A 9232-nucleotide genomic window follows, 5' to 3' on the forward strand; every position below is an offset into this window, starting at 1 on the left:
GGCAAAGACCCCCCCAGGGATCTTGTATCTTCCTTTGTGCCGCTCAGCCACAGACACAGCAGAAGGGTTTTCCTGCAGCCACCGGCCCCTGCCTCTCTCTCCAGGGAACTGCAGCCCCTCGGGCCAGGCAGCTGCTCCCAGCATTCAGGAGCCACCAAGCCGAGAAGAAACCATCTGACACGGTGCTGCCAGGGAGGAGCCTCACTGCTAGTGACTGTTCCTGTTCCAGGAGCAGAGCAAGTTTTGTCCTGGGCACCGATATTGAGGGCTCCAGACAGGAGGGATTCCAGCGCACTGGCCCAGCCCGGGCCGGCAGTGATGGTTTTTCCACATGCAGGGAAATGCCCCGGCTTCTCACCCTCACAGAGCTGCTCCCTCTCCAGGAGGGGGATGAACTGCAGGTGCGGGACAGCTCCCTGCCTGCAGGGACAGCAGCCAAGGCACCAAATATCGCTGGGTCTGCAGCCAGTGTTGGGAACTGGGCAGGGAACAGGAGGCTTTTGTGTCACACACATCTCAGGCAGGACGGACCCTCACTGAGCCCAGACTGTGACTGGTCCTAGCCAGGAATGTGTCTGGGGCTGGTTTGTGACACTCTAAGGCCGTGTCTATACTGGGCGTAAGAGCGACGCTGCCGCGGTCGATGTTCCGGGCTGTAGGGAAGACCGGCTGATTGGATCTGAGCTGTGCAGAGTCTTGTAAAGGGAACCACAACTTCTCTGGATATTTGCCGAGTTTTAGATGAGGGTTTATCAAAAGGGACGTTGTGGGCTCTGGAACAAGATGGGTGGGGCAGGCAAACTCTTTCTAGGCAGGGGAGTTAGCTCAAGTGGTAGAGCACTTGCTTTGCATGCGAGAGGTAGTGGGCTCAATACCCACATTCTCCAATAAGAGATGTTTGTTACTTCTTCTTTCCACAAGCAGAGCCAGCCAGGGGCTAAGTGCTTCCAGGGGCTCCTTCCCTCTTCCATAAGGCAACAGGCTGGTTTCTGCAGTGCAGGGGGTATCCTGTTTGCCTCACAGGGAGCAGTTCCCTGGGTAAAAGTCAGGCAGGCAAAGTCCAGCCTGTAACACCCAGCGGAGGGGATTTTCTGGCTTGTGGAGGGCAGACACAGACCAGCGCTTGGGGAGCTTGGCTGCCAGCTGCTTAGCACATCTGGACACAGAAGAATCCCAAGACTTGGTTCTGCCAGGCAGCTGTTTCCCCTCTCAGTGGGCAGAGGCTCTAACATGCAAATCTCCCCCAGCTGCTGGGACTGCAGAGTTGCTTTTGAGATTCTGCAGGGCTGTGGAAGGGAGAAACGCAGCAAACTTTGATTATCTGGCTTATAAACCACTTGGTCTCAGGGTTTAGGTTGGAGTCCCCAGGTGGGGGCCCGGCCTCCTTCAGTTTGGCCCTTCCTGAGGGCACAAAATTGACAACAGAGAATTCCTTTTTCCTGCAGCAATCTCTGTTGGCCAAAGGGTTAGCAACCGAATATTTGCCCAAGTTTAAGTACAGCTAACTGTGTTTCTGTGGTGTAGTGGTTATCACATTTGCCTAACATGCAAAAGATCCCTGGGTGCCCACAAGGCAGTGTCAGAGCCTGCCCCCTGGTGCTGGCTTTCAGAAGCATGTGGGAAACAGCTAAACAGGTTAGGCTGAGATGGGAGGAGGTAGGGCTGGGGCTGAGACATCTCAGCAGTCCCTTACGTTGGACTAGGTCATTGCAGCCACTCAGTCCAGGGCCCACCCTCGAAGTGCCACTACTGTGGCTGTGCACCTTCGGAGTAGTGTGGCCGTCACCTTTGCTGCAAGGGGACACAAAGCCACATAATGTCCCGCCTCATGCCCAGACCCCAGCCATCCCATTCCCCTGGCTTTCTTCCCACCCAGCACCCCCCGCTTCCTTTTACACCCTCCCTTGTTCCTGCTCCCTCTATCCCGGCCAGAAACCCCACCCTGCTCCTGCATCCACATTCCTTCCGCACCCTTTCTCCTGGCCACACACGGCTCCTTGGCGCTTCTCAAGCCAGGCCCTGCAAGGAGCCACCAGGGCAGGAACCAGCCCTTGGAGCTCGGCTTGCACCGGATCTGGTAGTTTCCCACCAAATCTCACCTGAGAAGAGGTGACTTGTTCTCCTTCCTTCTGACCTTACGTCTCCGTTCCCTTCAAAGGTCTCTGCTGCCTCGGGACCCGCCTTCTCAGGGCACTGCCCCTCTGCCACTGGGCTGGGAGCGGGAGACTCCACAGTCTCTGCACTTGGGCTGAGAAGTCTCACGGGGACTCGTCTGTTGATGGCGTTAGTCAGCCCGATGGCCAGCCGGATCCATTCCGTAGTGCTGCCCAAGAGGGAGCTTTCCCAATCTCCACTGGTATTTACTGGGGCTTTGTGTAGGGGGATTGGGCTTGGCCATCTGCTCTGCTGGAAATGCCTCTTCTTTGGAAAGCAGCTCCCAGGAGTTCATGGAACTTCTTCTTCTCAGCTTGGGAAAGGGACAAGCAAGGGGCGACAGGACAGGGGTTTATGTGATGATGACAGGGGTGCAGAAAGCAAATAAGAAATTATTTTTTCACCTACTTAAGAACCAGGGTGACAGAATGAAACTCGTAAGTAACTGAGTTAAAAAGGAAGCATTTTTGCACCCAGTGGAACCCCTTGCTGGAGGATGTTGCGCAGGTGAAATCTACAAAAAGGTCCAAAACAGAACTGGAAAATGTAATGCAGGAAAGGTCAATCAATGGCATTTAACCAGGATGGACAGGGCAGATGTCCCTAGCTGGTGTATTCCAGGAGCTGGGAATGGAGGGATCACTTAATGAAATTGGCTGCTGTCATGAGACTAGATCCTGGGCTAGCTGGACAATTGGCCTGGCCCAGAGTGGTTGCTTTGATGTTCTGTTTGGCTGTTCTTGTCACCTCTGGGCAAGAGAGAATGCACCCCCTCCCGCCCCGCCCTCTGATCCTGAAGTGGACAGAAAATGGCCTGTGAAAGTCTAATGTAGGTGAGCAAAGAGGCTTGTTTTTCCTGTGCCTGATGGTGTAGTGGCTAGAGTCCAACACTTTCACTACTGTGGCCTGAGTTTGATTCCCAGTTAGGGAAACCAGCTGCAACTTTATTGCCTTACTGCAGCTGTGACCCAAGAGATTACTTCAGGCTCCTTCCCACCTCACCCTCACTGCTAAGACAGCACTTACCATTTTCAGAAGGGGCAGAGCTGGGTGACTCAAACTGCCCCTCCCCTCTCCTGTATGGGCAACACTGCAGGAAGCTCCTTGGCACACACAGCACTAGCCCAGCGCAGTGTCAGGTCGGCACAAGATCCATTGGTTCAGTTTTGCTGTTGAAGGAGACAACCCAGAACTGGCTCCAGCCCCCACTCAGTAACCTGGGGAAATGACCCACCGGGCCTGGGCACCTTGGAGCCTCCCTCTGACCAGTCATGGAGCCTTCTCCCCCTGGGCCTGCCTCCTCCCTTCACTCAGCTCTCACTGCTCGGTGCTGCCAGGGAGGGGCCTCACTGCGAGAGCCGCCTGGGCAGGTTCCTGCCACTGAGACATGTCCCGGAGCAGGACGGATGCTCAGACCGACACTGAGTGTTGCTCAGCGCTGGGGTGAGACAGGGAAGGACAAAAGGGTCTAACGGCGCCTGCAGCCTTTCAGAACAGCCCCCGGCCCCACCCCAAGTACCAGCCCTTCCCTCCCACTTGGGTGGGCACTGCCTGGACTCAGGCCTCCCCAGTTCCAGCGTAAGGGCTCTGGAGAGGACAGGGCAGCTCCAGGGGCAGAGTCCTTTTGTCTGCAGCAGTTCAAACCCAGCCCCTTGATTCCAACTAATGTTACTCCTCATTTTTTGCCCTCTGTGCCTCCCCCCCAACACATCCCAACACACACCCTTCCCTCTCCCTCTCCCCCTTCCCGCTTTCTTCTCCCCCTGCTGGTAACGCAAACAGGACTTTTCCCTGTTGAAAGAACAAACTCTCTGTTTTTTATGTGGGGAATGTAGAACTGGGGAGGGGCTGGGGAAAGGACCTGGGAGGGGGAAGAGGCTGGGAGGAAGGGCTAAGGCTGGCACCTTCCTCTGATGGTCCCACTGCCTCATGTCAGGGGCCTCAGCAGCGCTGGGGTCTGGCTACAGAGGGAGAAGCTGGTTCAGGGGAATTTGAGCTGCTGGGCCACTGAAGCAGGCCCCCAGCAGCAGCCTCTGTGCAGGGCTCACACGCTCCAGGCCTCCAGGTCGTATTGAGTCTCCCCGTGTGGCTTGGGCTCCAGAGCCTGCCCCCCAGCTGGTGCCTTGAGGTAGCCACTGCAGCAGCAGGAATTTGGGGATCAGTTCCCCTGCTTTTGGGGACAGGAAGCCAGGCCAAGGCCCTTTTAGCCACTGGGGCTGTGCAGGCTGGAGCCTCCCCCTACCGGATCTCTGCCCTACTTCCTGCAAAGCTCTCAGCCTTTTGCTTGTTTCTGCTTCCCTGTCCATAGCAGGCAACTAAAGGAAGGGAAGTCACCAAACCAAACACCCCGGTGGCCAGCATAGAGCTTGAACCCATGACATGGGTGTTATTAGCACCACGCACTAACCAGCTGAGCTAGCTATCCAGTCTATAAAAATGCAGCTCACCAGTGCCCCTTTGAGGAAAGGCGCCTTAGGCAGCTGCAGGGCCGTCTCTGCAGCTGCCAATGGCTCTTCTCTGACAGGGCCACTAGCGACTCGCTGTGACGTGGGCTAGCTAGTCCAGCTGGTTTGAGGGTTGGTCAAGGTGGCTGGCGGCCGGCAGACCCAGGGCCAAGAGGCAGCCGGAATCTCTTGCTGCCAGCACCTTGCCTCCCAGCTTCTTCCCTGTCAGCAGCAGCAGAGTCCTGAGCGCTGCCCTTGACACCATGAGACCAACCTCCCCTCACTCAACTGGGCCAAACTGGTGCCCAGTTCATGCCCACTGGGACCCGTTTTACTTGGTTTCCTTCCACCCAGAGCCCCCTTCTTCTCCTGGGCTGTGAGGAGCATCACTGGTATGTTTCTCATCTCCCAGCACAGGGCCATCTCTGCAGTGACAGGAGACGGGGCTGGTTTCAGGATTTCTTTTAGCGCAGCAGCAAGCAAGGGGAGATGGAGGAAAATCAACCCCGTTTGCAAGCTTTGTGTGACAGGAGGGGTGTGAGCTGGGGAGCCCACCCCTTCAGAAGGGGAATTTGGGTGCACCCGGGCACAGCAAGAATTCAAGCCCTTAGGCCAGTGCATTGGGGACAACGTGTGAGCCCTTCCATGAGCATTTTCTGCTCCCACTGGGGAAGGCAGCTGGGCAGGACCAGCCTGCAGACCACGTCCCTTTCAGCCCCAGGTGCAGGAGGTAACAGAGAGGGGAGGAAAGTCCATGGCCAGAGCCTCCTCCCAGCAGTCTGGCCCTGCGCAGAGTCTGTGCATGATGGAGCCTCCCCCAGCAGGGCTATGGCCTGTTCTCTGCAAAATGCTCAGGTGGTTCATTTTCTGCAGGAACAAGTGGGATCCATGTGCCCTGTTCCCCAGTGACAAGTGTGTGTCCTCTCCCCCCTTTCCACAGACACAGCAGGCCAGGGGGCTATTCACCTCCAGTGGTTCCTTTCTACTTGACCTCCTACAAAGTCATGGGCTACGTCTAAACTGGCATGATTTTCCAAAAATGCTTTTAACAGAAAAGCACTTTTTGCGGAAAAGCCTCCATGCCAATATAGACACGCTTTTGCGCAAAAAAGCCCCGATCACCACTTTCGCCAGCTTGTTTGTGCTGTCTACACTGGCTTTTGCCCGAACGGGAGCAGAATAGGATTTCTGCAAGAACACTGACAATCTTACACGAGATCGTCAGTGTTCTTGCGGAAATTCAAGCGGCCAGTGTAGACAGCTGGCAAGTTTTTCTGCAAAAGCAGCTGATTTTGCGGAAAAACTGGCCAGTCTAGACACAGCCATGGAGAAAATCTACTGGGACCCAGTCCTCCTGGGCTAGACTATGGAAGGAGCACTGACTGGAAATAGGTTGCAGTGGAGCAGAATTAGCTTAACTGGAAAAGTGCAGCTGACCCAGTGGTTAAAAGGGGCTGCAGCTGCTGCTGGGTGGGAGGCAAGGTGCTGGCAGCAAGACATTCCGGCTGCCTCTTTGCTCTGTGTCTTATTAGTGCGCCATGCCGGCTGTCAGCCACCGTGACCAAACCTCTGAGAAGGAAAATATATTTTGTTAAGAGGAACAATGTGAAGTGTGTATGCAACTGACTGAACCTGACCTTGCATTGTGTGTGAGAGATAGTGAACCTACTAAAACCAGCCTGATCTAGCTTTTCTGATGGAAGGAGCTACACCCATGTAACTAAGTTTATCTCTGCATATTGAGATAAAAGTAGCTTTAAGCATTAAGCCAATCGTAACGCTGTTACTAGTTTATGTGATGTCTATTCTATTTTCTGTGCAACCATGAATGTATATAAGGTTTCCAGGGACATTTGATTTTGGAAGTCTTCCTTTTGAAACTTCCCACAGCTGTGTCTTAATAAAAGTGTTTCTCTCCTTCCAACCCTGAGTCTGGATTTCCCTGACACCTCAAACCAGCTGGACTAGCCAGCCCACATCACAGTGAGTCGCTAGTGGCCCCGTCAGAGAAGAGCCATTGGCAGCTGCAGTCATCCCTGCAACTGCTGGAGGCACCTTTCTGAAAGGGCCATTTGTGAACTGTACTCTGGTAAGCTGGCTAGCTCAGTTGGTTAGAGCGTGGTGCTAATAACACCAAGGTCATGAGTTCAAGCCCCATGCTGGCCACAGAGATGTTTGCTGTGGTGACTGTTCCTACCCACCTTCTAGCTACCTGCTATGGTCAGGGAAGCAGAAACAAGGAAAAGGCTGAGACCTTTGCAGGAAGCAGAGAGCTGATAGGAGGAGGCTCCATCCTGCACAGCCCCACTGACTAAAAGGGCTTGGCCTGGCTGGTTTTCCCCCAATAGCAGGGAAAACTCTTCTCTTCCCTCCATTGTCCCCTGTCCCCCATGGGGTGACCTGATGCCCAAATTCCTGCAGTGGCTGGCCCAAGGCTCCCTGCAGGGGGCAGGTTCCTCCAGCCCAAGCCACAGAGGGAGGAGGGAGGCTCCATATATCCAGGAGGCCTGGAGCAGGTGCCTGGCCCACAGAGCTGCTGCCAACTGCATGGTCCCTCTGCTTCTTTCTGGCTAAGCTTAAAAAAATTTCTGTGAAGCAGGGAGATTCTAGAACCTTCCTTGGCAAGTGAGTCTGAATCCTGGACCTTGACCTCAGTGGGACCTGATGGTGAGATGGTGAGATGTTGGGTTGCTGCAAACCCTTGGTAATGCCAGTGTTTGGCTTCCCTGGCTGTGTCTATGCTGCACATTGCTGAGCAATAAGATATGCAAATGAAGTGTGAGGATGAATATTGCTACACCTCATTTGCATACCTAATGAGCCATCATTTTTGCAGCACAGGCTTTTGTGCAAGAAGGAGCTGTCTACACTGCTCCTTCTTGCACAAAAAACCCCTCTTGTGCAGAGCCATTCCACTGCTTATTGTCAGGAACCCTCATGCCACTTGGCAGGAAAATCTAGTTCTGACCAGTCTCTGAGCGGACGGTGCCTGAGGGGATCCAACATGGATCCCTAGGTCACAGGTCACAGGCACCATTTAGTGGCCCCAGTTACTGCCCTTAACACGACGGCTACGGCTACACTGCAGCCTTCTTGTGTAAGAACTGTTTTGCGCAAGAGTTCTTGTGCAAAAGGTCTTCCACAAGAGCACGTCCACACTGCCAAGTGCTTTGCACAAGAGATGTGCATGGCAGTGTGGTTGCTCTCTTGTGCAAGAACACTCTGATGGGCAATTTAGCTATATGGGTTTCTTGCATAAGAAATTCATGTTGCCTGTCTACACTGCCCTCTAGTGGAAGAGCTCTTGTGCAAGAGGACTTATTCCTTGGGCGGAGAGGAATAACTCTTCTGCAAGAAGCACTGTTTTCCAAAGCTGTAGTGCAAATTTACTTATGCAAGAACACTTGTTCTGTGCTCTGCACGTTTTTGTGCAAGAAGATTGCGCAAAAACTCTGCTGTGTAGATGTAGCCTACAGGTTTGTAATGATTCAAAGAGTTCACATACAATGGAAATGAAAATGTCTCTGTTACATAGACACTTTTGCAGGGGGTACTTGGATTTGAACCAAGGGATCTGTAGTCAAACGCTCTGCCACTGAGCTACACCCCATGTGCGATAAGTGTTTGCAGCCAGTATTGAGAAATGGGTAGATAACAAGAGGCTTTTGTAGAACATACATCTCATCCCAGATTGTGACTGGTCCTAACAAGGAGTTTGTCCAGAAAGCAGAAGAGCTGGGGCAGGACAGAGGTTCTGTCCAGACAGAAAAGTTATTGTAGAGCAGTGGCTGTTATTCCAAAATAACAATGTGAGCATCTGCACAGCAATTCCGTTATTGTGAAATAACTCTGAAATAACGGACAGCATATTCCAACTTCTGTAAACCTCATTGTACAAAGAGTAACACCTATTCTAAAATAGCTATTTCAAAATGAGGCCTGTGTAGATGCTCCATTTCTGCTATTTTGAAATAGCCCCTTCCCAGGGCCATTCAAAGTTATTCAACTTGGGTCTCTAAATCAAGGTAGCACCTCTACATTAGGGAAGCCTCCTTGGACTCATTTTGAGGTTTCCCTGCAGTGTAGACATGCTATTTTGGAATAACTATTCCAGAAGAGCTTATTCCAAAATAAATGTGCCGTGTAGATGTAGCCAGAGAGTCCTGAGAGATGAAGCAGTTGGAGGGAAGCCAGGAGAGTAGAGGCCAATCTGAGAGCTGAGTGTCCACGCCACCCCAATGTCTAGGTCCCATGGTGTAAAGAGCAGCACTCATAACTCTGAGTCTTGCCATCTGAGTTCAAGTCTCAGTAAACCTGCAGGCCTTGGGTGGTTGCTGGGAGGTCCACATGCTCCAGGCTTTTTGGCTTCCTTGTCCTGAGGTTCACTAAGGGCCTCCAATTCCCGCCACCCATCATTCACTCTGAGGAGGCCATAATATGTGAAGGGGAATTTTCACTGATCCTGTCTCCTCTGAGCTGGAATCCCAGCTCCCCCCAGCATTCACTGGAAGGGGCCAGCCCAGCAGGGATTAAGATACACTGCTCCAGGTGAGGTTTGAACTCACAACCTCAGCATGTCTCCTACAAGTACTGCCTTATAAGTACTATGCGCTGACCCATTGCGCCACTGGAGC

General features: G+C 53.2%; 1 non-coding gene across 1 annotated transcript; it reads right to left on the reverse strand.

Moving 5' to 3' along the window:
- Nucleotides 1–9138: 9138 nt before the first annotated feature.
- On the reverse strand, nucleotides 9139–9232 carry TRNAI-UAU (transfer RNA isoleucine (anticodon UAU)). Its single transcript has 2 exons — nucleotides 9195–9232; nucleotides 9139–9174 (listed from the first exon to the last, which is right to left on the reverse strand). It is a non-coding gene; the product is annotated as a tRNA-Ile (tRNA).

The sequence above is a fragment of the Pelodiscus sinensis genome, chromosome 19 (genome assembly GCF_052426305.1).
Source record: "Pelodiscus sinensis isolate ZL-2025 chromosome 19, ASM5242630v1, whole genome shotgun sequence".
Taxonomy (NCBI): domain Eukaryota; kingdom Metazoa; phylum Chordata; order Testudines; family Trionychidae; genus Pelodiscus; species Pelodiscus sinensis.